The sequence below is a fragment of the Embiotoca jacksoni genome, unplaced genomic scaffold (assembly GCF_022577435.1).
Source record: "Embiotoca jacksoni isolate LCO1_2020_lvr unplaced genomic scaffold, fEmbJac1.0.p SCAF_38, whole genome shotgun sequence".
In the NCBI taxonomy this organism is placed as follows: Eukaryota; Metazoa; Chordata; class Actinopteri; family Embiotocidae; genus Embiotoca; species Embiotoca jacksoni.
Window position 1 is genome coordinate 2511134 of NW_027185390.1, and position 15533 is coordinate 2526666.

The window sequence follows — 15533 nt, forward strand, 5'->3', positions numbered from 1 at the left end:
TTCACATGGTTGTGGGGTAAATAAGATCAAATTCACTCCCAAGAGCAGTTTATTCTTGAATATTAGGTTTTAATTTGGATGATTAAATTACTTATTTCCACAAACTGCCGTTGAATGAGAGTGGCTCAGAGTTTCCTGGGTGTGAGCAGGAGTACCTACTTTCTTTGTCTGATGTTATCTGTGTGTCTCTTACAGACGGGCCTCGGAGGATTCCCCCTCTGAGGGCTCCCGAAGATATTGTTCTCTGCGGTTTGCATCTGCTGCTTTGATAATCCAGTGATTTTGCCGTCAGAGGGGGATTCTGGGAGCGCAAACACGCAACAACACACAAACTCCTGGACTGTGACGGCAGCCATTGTTCCTCCCAAACAATGTCTTCACTTTGATGTCTGTGATGCTTGGCCGGCCGAGGGAAGTTTTTTTCAATCTGTGCTTTAGCACCGAGCTCCCTCTTTCTTTTTTCTCTCCCCTCTTTTCAGTCGTCCCGGCTGAGAAACCAATAAACTACAAAAATGTGATTAATGGCTTTTATTCCCCTCACTTATAGAATATTATCTTTAACACTATATGAAAAGGATTTGTGGACTTTTCCAAATGAAAAAGGACAGAATATTTTATCGGAAGCAGCAGACAACCTCAGCAGTTAAAGTTGAGCGTGTGAAGTTAAACGCAGGTGAACAACTGCGCTATTTTACAAAAACAAGCATCTCTGCTTCGACTCCGTTACGTCCAGAGAGATGCGGCATGTTGAGGAATTTTTGTGCAACATTTTAACTGATAAATCACAAACTTTCAGTGCCTTTTAAATGTCAGAAACATTGTTAATACAAGTTTTCATTAAAATTTTAAAAACTATCCAGAGTTAAAGTGAAATAATGGCACGCAAACGCAGATGAATTCAACGTCAAAAGGTTGGGGGGTTTTTTTTGGAGGAAAGGTCCCATTGCTCTGCTGTACAACATGACATGTTGTCTGTTTTGGTTGCACAGACAGGGGTCGGTTTTTGTTTCACTAAAATGCCATTAAAAGCCCCTTCAAAAGGCCCCAGCCCCCCCCCCAAAAAAAGAGGTGTCTTTTTTTGGATCGTCTTGCTGCAGGGGCAACATGCTGTTCGCAGTCTTGATTGACAGGTTCAATCCTCCAATGTTCTTTGGCACAAAGGGTGACAAGCAGAAAGGAAATTGGCTTTTGTCCCCGCCTCTGAGCTACTTAACCTGGGCCTGATTTTTCATTTATTAAAACATAAACACTTTGTGTTACTGACACAAACTTCTGAAAAAGAACTATTTGCGAAACTAAAATTGTAAACTGTGGTTTACAATTTTAGTTTCGCAAACAGTTCTTTTTAGTATTTTGTTTTTTTAGCTTTCCTTTCTGCAAAACTTCAGCCATTTACAGCGTCAAGTTGTTTTTTTGCTCCGTTTTTACAAATTAATCTAAAAACTTTGAACAAGTATGAATGTTTTTTCATTATTATTACATACATCACTTTAATTTCATACTTTATTATATTCATTTTATGCTATTAATTGTCCTGCAGTTATTCACAAGGAATTTTCTTGAGTATTATTTTCTTTTCTTGATCATTTGATTGAACTAGTCGACTATTTCCTCATCTTTTGTTTTGTCTTTTCAATCTAAAATCCCAAGTAAAACATTTCCAACCAAATTCTAGGTTTTTAAGCTGCTTTGATAGGAAATTAAAAAGGCGTTTCTACAAGCACTACAAGTATAAAACCTCCACATAAATACAAATGTTACAAATGTAAAGCCCACGCAGCAGCAGCAGCAGCAGCCAGCATCCAGAGGTGGAGGCCTGCAGCTCCTCCCTCGTTTGGCCTCCACTCACTCTAAGCCAGTAGTTTTGTGCCCCCTTCTGGCGCCTCTGGCTAAAGCTGACCAGCTGATATAGTTGTGATAAACAGAGATGAGACACATGTTCGTAGTGTAGCAGTAATATTTTCTACTCCAACCGCAACAAGACCAACAACAACCATGTTATCAGATTTCCATGAGGGTTTATGAACACAATATTACAGACAGGACCGACGTGAGTCTCTCACCGCAGATGGAAGATTCAAACCAGCTGAAGAAAAAAAAAAAAAAAAAAGCAGGTTTTTCCAAATAAGCCTGCAAATATTAGCGGTATTTTTTTTTGCACCCTATGCAATAATAACTCGTCATCAATTACATGACCGTTCAACCCTCACCAGTACAAGAATAAAGCCACAGACAGCAGGATTGTTTCACTGAACATGATACACTCGAAATAAACATGAGGCACAGCAGCATAGCCAGAACCAAATCAGCTGTTTCCCAGTCACCTCTGTGTACTCTCCCATCTCCTCTCTCCTTCCCTCGCTCTCCTTTGTGACTCCATAACTTGTCACATTCCCCATTAATTTCCATGACAGATGCTGACTTTGCCTCTCCACCTTTTTTCTTTCTCTCTCTCTCTCTCCTCCATTTATCTCTGCCCTCTTTTTCCTTTATCTGCCTCACCTTCTATTTCATCCTTTCTCTTCTTCCTCAACTTTCATTACCCTTTTTTTCTCCCCCTGTATTTCCACCTCTCTCCTGACCCCCACATCTCGTCACACACCGAACCAATCACCATAAAAGAGATGCTGACTCGGCAGTCATTCGGCGCTGAGGTATATGGGATGGATGTGTGTGTATATGTAGGTACATGGGAACTGTCACTATTAACATTGATTTTAACTGAGCAGAGAGGCTCACAGGGCAAAATGTTATTGTGACTGATGGCTTCCTATTAAGGCAACACCGCATTATTACTATGGAAAGAAAAAGGTAAAGATGGCCGAGAGGAATGAGAAATAACGGAGGAAGAGAAATGGAGCAAGAGGAGAACATATAAAGCCGACAGAAGGCAGAATACGGACTGAATGAAGAAATAAATCAGGAGAGAAGATGAGGAAAAAGAAATAAAAGCATGGATGGAAATGGAAAAGGAACATTTGGGTGGGAGGGAAGACAGATAAAAAAAAAGAAGATAAAAGGCAGGTGGAGAATGTTAGTGATAGATGAAAAGCAAAGGAGTAAAGAGAAAAAAAGAAATGAGATGTAGATCAGAAGATCTATTTTTCCCACCACAAGAGGGGAAAAAACGGTTGTTGTCTTTGTCAACGCCCAAATAGAAACAGATGAAGAAGAAAATAGTTGTAACACGACGGATTACATCTGAACCGCAGCTGATCCAAAGAGGAAGAAGAAGAAGAGGAAGAAGAAGAAGAAGATCATCCTGTGGCCACCACCACCACTATCATGAAAAAGAAGGTATTTTATGTCTGCAATAAGCACTATAATTTGATAAATGTAAGCAGGCTGAGCCGTATAACAAAACAGTCTTTTACACGGTGGTATCTGTCCCTTTAACATCTCCGGGTGTATTAAACCATCGTAGAAAAGGCTGCTTTATAGCAGTATTGGATTTCTGCATTATTGTGGAAAAAGTACCTCCATTTACAGATTCTCGACTGGCTTTCCAGGTATCATAAATAAATAAATTTGACGTTACACACAATAGAGGACTTCATCCATATCACCCACACCGAAATAAATATGCTGTTTGATAGTATTCACAGCTAATTATTGACTTAAGTCCAGTAAAAACTGCGGGTTGTCATTTGGAGCAGCCACTCTCTCTCATTTTCCTGATGCGTCCTTCTCTGCTTGTAACACGTAAACTTCGTTGAGGCCTTCGATGGCTCATGTTGACATCAGCTGCTACACTATGTGTGTTCAGGACTTTCACCTCCCACCCACATAAATCTTTGCTGTAAGTCTGTCAGCTGGCAGAGCAGGTGAGGTCACTCGAAGCACCGTCGGTTTGCTGCGGGTTTGCGTTGCCATGGAGACCTGACGTGACTACACTGCATCACAAACAACGGTGGCGGATGCTGGGGCTCTTTAAAGGGCCTTAAACGTCACGTCAGAAACAGTCGCGCCTGAATCTTTTACCAATATGATACTGATTAATATGTGAAGTATTTTCAGGATGAAATAATTAGTGTCAGGAGCTCGTGAAAGATGCAGATACCAGTTTGCACAAGATGAAGGATTAAACTGCTTGTTTTGATGGATCAAAAGCAAACATGCAGCAAACAGAAGCTGGAAACGGTGAAAATTTCATTGATAAACCGTTGTGTGCAGAAAATGATGTTTACGATTTTCCTAACAAATGAGCCTCAGGCTTTATCTGTGGCGCGTTCCTCCCCCCCCCCCCCCCCCGACTCGCCGGGCTCGCCGTGGCGTTTCTCACGGTCCTGGGCGGCGGCCCAGCGACGGACAGGTCGTACTGTTTTTGTTGTCGCCGCGTGCGAGCAGGACGGTAAACAAATCCAGTTTTAATAAGGGCTTGTAGCTCATAATCCTCGCCCGCCAGCAGGTGAGGGCCAACATATGGGGCGAGACCGCGACGGAGGGACAGCACGAACCCACACAAACACACAGAACCACGCGCGCGCGCGCACACACACACACACACACACACACACACACACACACACACACACACACACACACACACACAGCAGCTGTCGCTTGTTTTCCGAGGCAAGACGGATCCAACAAGAACACTGTGGGTCTTTGGGAGCCGGGCCAAGAGGGGGAGGAAGGTGGGAGAGAGGAGGGAGGGAGGGAGGAGATATATTAATGCAAATGACAGGAGGTGAAGAAGAAGAAAACAGGAAGGAAGAGAGGAAGCTTCTCCTTTCCTCGCTCCTGGAAGCCCACTTGTTTCCTGCCACCATTACACGTGCTAAGCTGATAAACAACACAAACTTAAGCACTCCTCGGTTATTATAACCGAACGCCGAGCGAGGTAATAGCACAATATTTCACTGTGCTGGAGCGCAGTGCGTTATACCTCAACTAATTTACCACTTTGCTGTTTTGTAAACATAATACGTTCGACTGGTGAGACTTGTTCATGGTTACTTTGCCCTTGTGTGCTCTATAGCGATAAAAATTCTTTCAGCGAGGGGCAGAAAAAAAAAAATCAATTTCCCCCCTCAGTGATTTGGTTACACACAGCACAGACACAGTCCAGCTCACTGTTGTCTTCTTTTTAGCTTAACAAAACCTACTTTTTGTTGTCGTTTTGGCTTATTTTTAACCATCCGGAGAGGTTTTCATACATCAAAAGGCTGTTTCTCTCCCAACAGAGGTCAGCGTAATCTTTCAGTGTGAGTTTAAACATTTAAATCAAACTGAAGCTGAGGTTTTAATGATTTTACGTCGCTCAGTGTGCGTTCTCTTTTCCTGTTCCTGCTTCGTCCCACCGTCTGCCGTCGCCCTCTCCTTCTCTCTCCTCCCTCCTTTGTTACTGTATTTCCCTCTCAATCTTTTTCCCATGTTCTTCATCGCCGCCCTCTTCTCCTTCCCCCCTCTCTCTCTCTTCTGCCTCTCCTCCATCTCAACCCATTTCTGCCTCTTATGAAGTGTGAAAAATGGTCGTCTGCAGGATGAAGTGGACAGAATTCGCCGGCGTAATGGCCTGACAAAATGAATCGCGGCCTTCCTCGCCATCCATCACCACTCCGAGGCGACCGCGGTTAAGATCTGTGAAGGTGCTGGCTTATTGATTACTAGTTGTAACTACAAAGTGTCTGATTCAGTGCTTGTGGCGTGGCGCGTGGAGGAGGGAGGAGGAGGAAGGGGGGAGGAGGAGAGGGAGGGGGGCGACGGGCAGCTGTAGCACTCTCAGAAAATCCTCTTTTCATAGATTTTAAATGGTGAAATATTGATTTCTGTCCTGGTCCAAGGCCTGGCCGAGCGGGCCGCGGCTATTTGTCGGAGGCATAAAGTCGGACACCAGTTTCTGCTGGCCACCATCAGTCATCCTGACACCAGGAAAAATGAGGGAGGAAAAGAGAGAGGTAAGAAAAGAGGGGGAGGAAATAAATCAGCGCTTCAAACCTTTTACCTTTATTCAATTCCAGCTGAATCTCCGGCATGCGAAAATACCAAAAACACAAGCGCAATTATCTCTCTCATGAATATTCTGCACACTGGTTAGAATAACACAAAAACAACAACAACAGCAGCAACGCCCACAAAAATGCAGCCAGCAATAACATGGACACCCTCCAAACTTTCCTCATTATCTTGTATTTGGTGACTGCGGGGAGGGGGGGGTTGTTACAAGGTGGAGGATAATGACCTACTAAGAGAGCAGACCATGAAAAGGTGATTATTGCTCTTAATTGCCGTCCACAGACGCGGCCCCAAACGCAGGCAGGTAGCATTAATCTACATTAAAAGACACTGGAGACGGCGAACACACGCGCGGGGCCTTTTCTGCTGATTCACGCTCATTTAAGGCGGTGTGTTTTTACGCCGATAAGCTCCAATTAATAGTCATTTTAATGCTGAGCAACAAAAAAAAAAACAACGAGTTGTGCAGTTAACTCCCCTGCGGCCCGAGCCTCTGATTACAACGACACAACAGGCGGCGGAGTCAAAATGAAAGAAAACGCCGCAGACTTCGGGATTTTATGCATATTTTTCACACCACAACTGAATATTTGACATGTAAAGACACCTGCATAAGACCGCGTTTAGAGGGACAGCTTGTACATCATAGAGGAATCACGGAGTTTTATTTTCTGTGCATCTAAAGGCTAAAAACTACAAAGAACGAGGACCGAGAGAGGAAATGTTTCCTGATATTCCTCGACAGACATGTCAGACATTTCTGCAACTGAGAAGATGAAAACCGTGGCGCTGTCCAGCTGAATGAGCTTCTTTTACGTGAACGATAACAAATTAGTACACACATAGTGAACCAGTAGCTCACGAGCTAACCGGTAGCTATAGGTGCTTTCACAAAATCTTTACACAATGCGAAGTTTTTTATAATCATTGGTTATGTGGGTCTAATGACGAAAGGCAAATAAGGTTACATCACTTTAATGTAATGCAGCTTTTAAAACCATGAAAAGACAACACTTATATCACCATATTACAACATCTATAAGACGATATCCAGTCTCATATCCTGATGTTGATATAACATCCATATATTGCCCAGCTACAGTCTGAATTATGAACTCTGAATTAAACATTTGTTGAAGCACTATATAGCACAGAAATGATCTTGACCTTGAGTTTTCGATGACATTTTTAAATCCTGTCTTTTACTGTACAATTAAACGGTTCATATTCTTAAATGAATTTGTCATTACCGATGTGAAACCTCACAAACCGGCGACACCAGCTGATCTGACGAGAGGGGAGTCAACAGCAGGTCAATGTGACCTTGATCTGTGTGACACAGTTCCTATGGTGCTTCTAAAATGTAAAAAATACAGTAATTCCCAGATGTATATGTGCACCGACACGGTGACTAAACATTTTCTGAATTTGAATAAATCATTGATTAATTTACTGTACAATGTAGTCAACACTTTTATTATGTTATTGCTATTTTATGCATAAAGGTTTTTGTTATTTATGGTTTTATCACTTGTTTTATGTCTCAGTAACAAAACCAAATATCAATGGTGTGTACATGGCAGTAAATAACTTAGCTTTAGAAAAGAAAAAAAAAGAACTGAAATCCTCTCATGGTTGTTCATTAATTTTCTCCCATCAGGAGCAGTAGCAGTATCTTTTTGAAAATATTGTATTTTGAGATATTGAAAGATGAATGCCTGTTAATTAAACATCAGAGACAATATTCTTGTCTTTCAGGAAACGCAAAACAGTCACGATATTGAGGTTCAATATGAAACTCGGCTCATTCCAGTTTTGCAATTCAATACATCACAATTTGGATTAAAAACCCCTGCAGAGTGCAGTGCAATGTTTTGGGTCTGAGAAAAACTGAAATTAGGCGGAGAGCAGGTGGTGGCTGCCACCCACCCGACACACACACACACACACACACACACACACACACACACACACACACACACACTTGCAGCACAGAGGAAGCTTCAGTCCTGGTGGGAGGTCTGAGGTCTGGCCCTCCACATTCCACAGACAAGTGTCTAGCACCTGCTAGGCCTCAGTCAGCCTTTACTGGCCAACAGATTAGGACGGGCGGACACACTCCAAATCCATTTGCTTTACAGTCTGTGTGTTTGTGGGCGAGTAAGACGGGAAAAAAAAGAAAATCCATTTTTGTCGAACGGAGCAACAAACTGTGAAATGAAGTCAATGATCATAAAAGCTCCAGTTTAGTTTTGTTTGTTTAAAGGCACAAAAGAAAAAAAAAAAAGAAAAAAACGCTTATAAACAAACACTGACGTTAAATTACAATATAACAATATCTAATGTCTGATAGAGCTACACACACTGTGGATTGTGGTATAAAAGACTCACAAAGTCTGGATATTAAAAACAAAGCACACACACACAGAGAGAGAGAGAGAGAGTACATACTAATGCACACAAGCACCTTCAGCAGCCCATGTCTGACAGGTGCACATGTCAGTGGTTAGTTCAACCTGGATCAGAGCATTTGGTCTCACTCTGTAGCAGCCAGGCCCCAAGGGTGTGTGTGTGTGTGTGTGTGTGTGTGTGTGTGTGTCTGTGTGTGTGTAACCCAAGGGCCCAATGCTCAGTATCCAGACACTACCCATATTGTTTTCTTCAGTGGAGCTAGAAAAAAGGGGAGCTGATTTACAGAGCTGTCTGGCACTGAAGCACACGGATGCATGACTGACTCGGCCTAATGGAGTTTTCAGCTTTGGATTTACACTTCTCCGTCTCTGCGAGGAGCCGAGACGCACGGAGGCGCGACGCGGCGGCTGCACGTCTCCGTGGCAGCTACCTTTAGCGCCCTGATGTCGGGTCTGCGACGGGCACAAAAGTTTGCGGCGTCGCCAAACTCATCTCAAACCCTTCTCTCTCTCGCTCTCTCGTGTCAGCTTTAAAGTGTTTCAATTTGCAGAGACAGCCATCAAAACATAATTGAGACAAAAAAGAGGACGCTTTTTAAGCACATACAGTACATCTATGTACTGTATGTCATGTGCAATTCGAGCGCTGTTAATTAAGCAATATTATTGCGAATGTGAGATTGCGATTTTACAACAAGTTACCAACTCGATCAAATATGGAACCAAAAACCTCAAACAGCACATAAAAACACAAAACTGTACTGCTAGCTTAGTCTTGCAGTAATTGCTGAAAAAGATATCGATGGACTCGTGTATTTTTAAGATAGTACCACCGTGTGGTGTTAAAACCCAGTTTTAAGTGCGCCACCATCCGTGGTGTCACAGTACGGGTGCCCGGAGCGACAAAAAAGGACCAAAAAAGACCCGATTTTGCCAAATGGGTCACATTTAACAGGCCTATAACAAGTAAAATCAATATCATTTTGCAGATTATAGAAAATTCAATGGTATGAGTGATATTTAAGGACTTATTTCCTGTATTTAAGATTATTCAACATCTTCAAATAACGGATTCCCACTAGCAAATATAAATAAATGTCAATATTAGCTTTTCCAGTTGTCTGCAAACAGAAGAACTTCATCGTGGTATCTTATGAATATTTATAAAGGGCAAGTCAGTATATGCAAAAACCTCCATCCTGACAAAAATAAGGACGAAGATCAGACGTCATAAAGTGTTCGGGAAGCTGTCGAAAGTGAAGACGAGGTCACTTCTTCGATTAACCAGCTGATAACGCAGGGAATCCAACATTAACGAGTCGACTGGGCATAAGTGGGTTTTGTGTGTGTCGGATTGCTGGAGCGCCATCAGGGCAGGACTGTGTAACTGCGCAGCTGCACCCCCCCCCCCCCCCCCCCCCAAAAAAAAAAAAAAAAAACAGCAGCTTCAACAAATTACCCATTTCACAGCTCGCAAAGCATTTAGCCTTCAAACTATGCGAACAGATTCACTCTCTGTTTCTGCTTCTGGAAGGACACTCAGGTTTAAGACCAGTGAAGCTGCAGACTGGGATATATTTGACTTAGTATGTCATTATGGTGGCGGAGCACTAAATGTTAATCAGGTTTTGTCTGGTGTCACACATCCAGGTTACGTCTCACATGAATTACTATGAACGTCCTCATTACTGAGATGCAGCATCTTTAGTCACACTGAGCTTCAGGAACTTGTGGCAAGTATTTTGAATATCTTCTGAAATATCTTTGACCGAACTAGTAATTGATTATTTCAGAAAACAACCGGGAGATGATTAAGCGTTAGTCCGTTTGGATCTAAGTTCAAAAGAGTGAGAGGAAGTTTTTGGTTCCAGATTTGGATCTAGTTTCTGTTTTTCTAACAAGATCTTTATTAGTTTTTGACAATATATGTACATGCACAAGAAGAAGACAAAAAAAAAATCAACAATTACATACTTTGTTGGTTTAGGATTCTATTGACATTAAAATCATGAATTCAGTTGCAAAGATAAACATCACAGCTTACAAATGTATCTTCTTCATGAGGTGTGTGTGTGTACTATTAAACTATGATATGATGACACGATAATAACGGCATAAAGTGAATAGAAAAAAGGCAATTGAACTATTTGTATGAAAATGACTCGTCATGTAAAGCTTCCTGATCGCCACACGGGCTGGAACAGTGAAGAACTGGCGGGTCACCGTAACACGGCTCCGGTGCAGCTACCGGAAACGCTGGCCGGCCATTCAGTGAACAAGCTGAAGACTCAAAGAGCGACCCTCGACTGTGTGAAAGCGAACCCCGAGCGCCAGCTTGGATCCGGACCTTATTATTTCCTCATTTTGCGGGGATTGTCAGGGGACCTTGAAGCATGTATGCCAGAAACTCTGAGAGTAATAGCTCCTATAGTAGAAGCTTTGGTCCAACATCAACTGTTGGCCGTGGCTAATGAATGGTATATAAACTGGAAAACTGATTTCCCTAATCCACTTACATTTCTTTAGATTCTACGGTGCGGTAAGCCTATTAGGCCGCAGAGCTGTGGCGAATCGGGCAGTAAGTGTTGAGAAGTAGCAGCGGTGGGAGCAAGAGGAGGAAGGAACAACTGGGGCACAATTGTCTTAAAGGAAAGCAAAACGCCCCGAAGAATACGGGATGTAATACTCAATGAAATCAGGCTTAATAAGAGCCACACAAAAAAGAAAGAAAGAAAAGAAAAGAAAGCCGGCTGATTTCTTCATCGCCTGCATGCCCGGCACTGAGCTTGGATTTGTCTCCCGGGTTCCTTCTGCAACATTTATCGCAGGGAAAGAAAAAAGAAAAAAGAAAACCGAGGGAGACATAAAGAGAGAAGGATCAAGGTCTCTCCCTATAATTACAAAGATAGCACGGCCTCACTCCCTCCCCCGGTGGAGCCTGCGAGGCGTCACTCCCCGTCCCTTCATATTGTATAAAGACTGTTCTATCAGCCCGGGAACGGCATCATTGCTTGTAAATTAATTTGGGGTTCCTGTCAGTCGGGCCCTTCTCCTTCCTCTTATCTGGCAGTGTAATATGGGGAGCTGAGAGGCTTGGGAGATACTGCTGAGAGCTCTGGAGGAGAGGAAGGTGAGGGGATGGAGGCGGTGGGGGTGGGATGGGGGGGGAGGAGGGGTGAAAGTGAGTATTAAAGAGAAGGGAGATAGATAGCAGGTAAGAGAGAGGCAGGGACGAAACAAGAGAGGCGAGTGAGAGAAGCGAACGGGTCCCTGCTGGATGTCAGGAGTGGATTGGAGGAAGGACCTGACTCAGTGATAAGTGAATATGGTCTGGCATCCTATTTTACACATGCGCACACACACACACACACACACACACACACACACACACACACACACACACACACACACACACACACATACACAAGCCATTTGTCATCCAGACTGGCCTCTACACCGAGAGGCCTTCACCTATCAGCACTATTTGTCGCCATGTCACAGCCTGCGGATAAATCTTCTCCCAAGGATCCTCGTTTAAATCCGCCCCTCTATTACCAAAGGTCCGGCCCTCTCATGATCACATGAGCTCCACACACACACACACACACACACACACACACACACACACACACACACACACACACACACACACAATACACACCTCTGACCCCTCCAGTTGTTTGTAATTAACCCCTCACCCACTGTATGTAGCCTCAATTCCCTAATGGCAATAAATAGGCCCGACTACAATCCCATTAGCAGCCGGAGTCCTGACAGTGAATTGGGAGCGGCACCGGCTAAACGCTGGGATGAAACTGAGCCTCAGTTCACTCACATGTAATATCAGCATCGTCACTCGGACTGACACGGTGTACCGTTATTTTCCGAGAGGGCTTACGCGCACCAATCCTCGTTTCTACTGTTTACTATGTTATAAATTACATATATGCGTGATGTCCTCTTATTAAATTCCCACCTTTAAACGCGTGTTGGTGCGGAGACGTGCGCATGTTGCTGACAAGCAGTTTGGTCCGGGCTGAAGTGGTTTGCGGGTGGTTGAACAAAGGAGGAGGCAGAATGAAAACACAGCTCCAAATTAATAGAGCCGTTTCATATCGGAGAGGCTTTTATTTTGCTAATTTCAAACCGTCACTGCTGTTTTCATACTGAAGCCAATGGGGAGTGTGGTTGACAGATATACTCACGTAATTTGAACATAACTTAGATATTAAGAGAGATATGGATACAATTTTAAAGGTAATTGAGCATTTCTATTTCCTGCTCGCTAATACGTGTTCTCATCTAAATTTGACATACTAATATTTTTACCAAACATGTCGATTTTATCACTTTATAAAATAAAACTCTGTTATTATACATTAAAATGCACGTAAAGGTAATTCAAACTTGCACATTAATGCAGCAAATAACAACATTAATGTATTGTTTTTATACTGTGGTGTCGCTCCTTGCAACACTTACAGTATATTTGCTAATCCGCTCTGCAGCAAAGTGTCCACAGACTCAGGATATAATGTAAAATTCCTCTATGGCTACAGAACCATAAAACATCGTAAGGCAGCCAACAACGTCCTCTAAATTGTATTGTCTTAATGGTAAACATCATGAAACCGTAGGACATCACGTCATTATGTGTTACGGGTTAAAAGCCTTTGTTTCAACTGGGAAATAGGAGTAATTACACCCATGTTTGCCGACGTAAACAATAATTATTTCCACGTTAAACAAAGAATATCTTCTTTTTCCACAGCAATAAAAAGCTCAGTTCTTTTTTTCATAGTCCATCATTTCTAGCGTTTGCACACAAAGCAACAATGAGCAGAACAAGCCGGGAATATGTGAACATATTCAGATAACTGGCAGTTCTCCAAAGCGGCAAAAACAACAGAGGCAATCCGAGCAGAGGGAACAATAAGACATGCATCATCTATTGTGGCCTGTTGTGCCGGGCTGGAAGGGAACATACAAGAAAAACTGGTTTGTATCCAGATGTGTGGAGGAGTGGAGATGGACGGGGCCCGCAGTTACACCCCTGATGGATAAATCCTGCCTGATTTAATCCAACATAAAACCCTCTATTTAAGCATTTTGTGGGGGCTTTTGCTTCACTGATTTATTTTTTTAGTTTATAGTACAAAGAAAGATTAAAACATGGAAAACGCAAGCCAAATACACACATGCAAATAACATTATTTGCTGGCATTATGTCTGCCCTGTGTGGTTATTTGGGTTAGAAATGAAAAAAAAAAAAAAAACAAGTGGGAAAAAAGATATTCAATGATACGCATTTTTTTACAATTATTTCTTAAGTTCAAAAAAAGGACATAAAAAAGGACACAACTGATAAATCCTTTGTTGTATGTGAAGGGCCAGCAGGCTTGAAAGCACAGGCAGGCCTCTTCAGTTCTTGAATTTCTAAGTATCTGCTGCCACCTAGTGGCTGCAGGCAGACAGACACAGATGCACAAACATCTGCAGCACAAAAAGAGCCCAAGAAATAAATGTTTTATCTTCCGAGTCCTTTATACATGGATTATTTTACAATTTGCCACAAGATATATATTTTGGATGTTTGTTCTTTGAGTTGTAGGTACAAAACACAAAAATTGAAATTACCCGTTAGTTTAATCATTCTGTCCATTGCTCTTCAATTATATATCAAATTAAATATCAAAACAGAGAAAAGCGGCAACTCTTCACATTGGAAAAGCAAGAACTGGAGAAGTTTCGTCATTTTTACTTCGTAACCAACTTATCAAACGACTTCCAATGATAAAAAAAAACAAAACTGTTTGTTGCAGAAGTACTGCAAGGACCAAACCATCCAAGATCAGATACGTGTAATCATCTGGATTCCCGCACTTTATATTTTTTTATGTATAGATTATGTTTTCATCTGTCGAGAAGCGTGCACGTGCGCACAGTTGTCCACCATTCACTTAGTGACGCAAGACAGATTAATCTCCTTGTGTGCAACTGAGAATAAATCACTTGCACATAATTAGCAGGGGCATGGTTATAACTGACACTTGATTTCATCTTAATTACAGGAGGGAAATTTGTTCCATTAATTTTACTGGGTTTGCATGAACACATCTGAATTTAGGTGTTAATCACACCTGTCATTGTTCTGGTAAATCTTCACAACAACTTGACAGTCACTTCATTTATTCTTACGAAGGCTTTAAAACGCAATATTGGTATCAGATATGAACATTTTCACCAATACCACAGGCAGATGAAACCACACTTTAATTGTGCTTCAATGCTCACGCAACCGAGCAAACGTAAAAGTCGGGGTTTTTTTTTCATTAAAAATATGTAAATACATTTTGACCATTACTATTACCATATCTTAGCAAATTTGAAAACGAGAGCAGATAATAAACCAACAAACTCCCCAGAAAGCTTGAAGACAAAACAGGCCCGTGACTAAGGTGGTGCCAAAAATGGCTCATGGGAGGGGAAAACCTTGTGCACACATTTCTCCAGGTGTTTACTCCACCTGCAAATGTACTTCAAGGCTTTTACCCCCGAGTCTGGTAACAGACCACTGCTGAATACTAAAAGTCCTTCACAGACATAAAAGTTGGTTCATATAAAAAAAAAAAAAAAAAAAAGCATGCGTGCATGTATCGAATACATGACTTATTGTACGCTTTGCATCCACTGTGCAGCAAAAAAAAAAAAAAACAAGCCAAAGAGGACCAAAATGAATCATTCACAGCAGCTGGCAGACATTTTCTACAGGTTCACTCACATGTCAGAGTCAGCAAGTGACTGAACAACCAATGAAAGACTCACGACCACATTTTGAAAGCCACAGCGGGCTCTGTCTGTCTGTCTGTCTGTCTGTGGACCGCAGCAACAACACCAGAGAAAACAGCTGGCCAAGTGTTTTTGACTCACAGTTTGATGTCGGGTCGAAGGTGAAGTTTCAAGGTCACGAAAGGTTCCTCCGGTCGTTTTTTTGTTTTGTTTTGTTTTTAAGGTTATTTCCTTTGTTTGTTGACGGAAAGTTCGTGTCCGTCCTCCCTCCGTCGCTGCGAGCCTGCAGGTGTTCAAAACACAAAAGAAAAAAAAAAGTTAGTAAACAACATTGACAAAACAACCACACACAAACAAACTAACTCCACACTTAGT

The 15533-nt window shown here is 42.2% G+C and overlaps 1 protein-coding gene across 1 annotated transcript in view; it reads right to left on the bottom strand.

Annotated features, from left to right (window-relative positions):
• Positions 1-15533, bottom strand: part of cunh8orf74 (chromosome unknown C8orf74 homolog) — a 96107-nt gene that overhangs the window by 64561 nt on the left and 16013 nt on the right. Inside the window, exon 9 of the mRNA XM_069166350.1 lies at positions 15300-15441. The gene's annotated coding sequence lies outside the window, so the exon portion shown is untranslated. The remainder of the gene's footprint in view (positions 1-15299; positions 15442-15533) is intronic.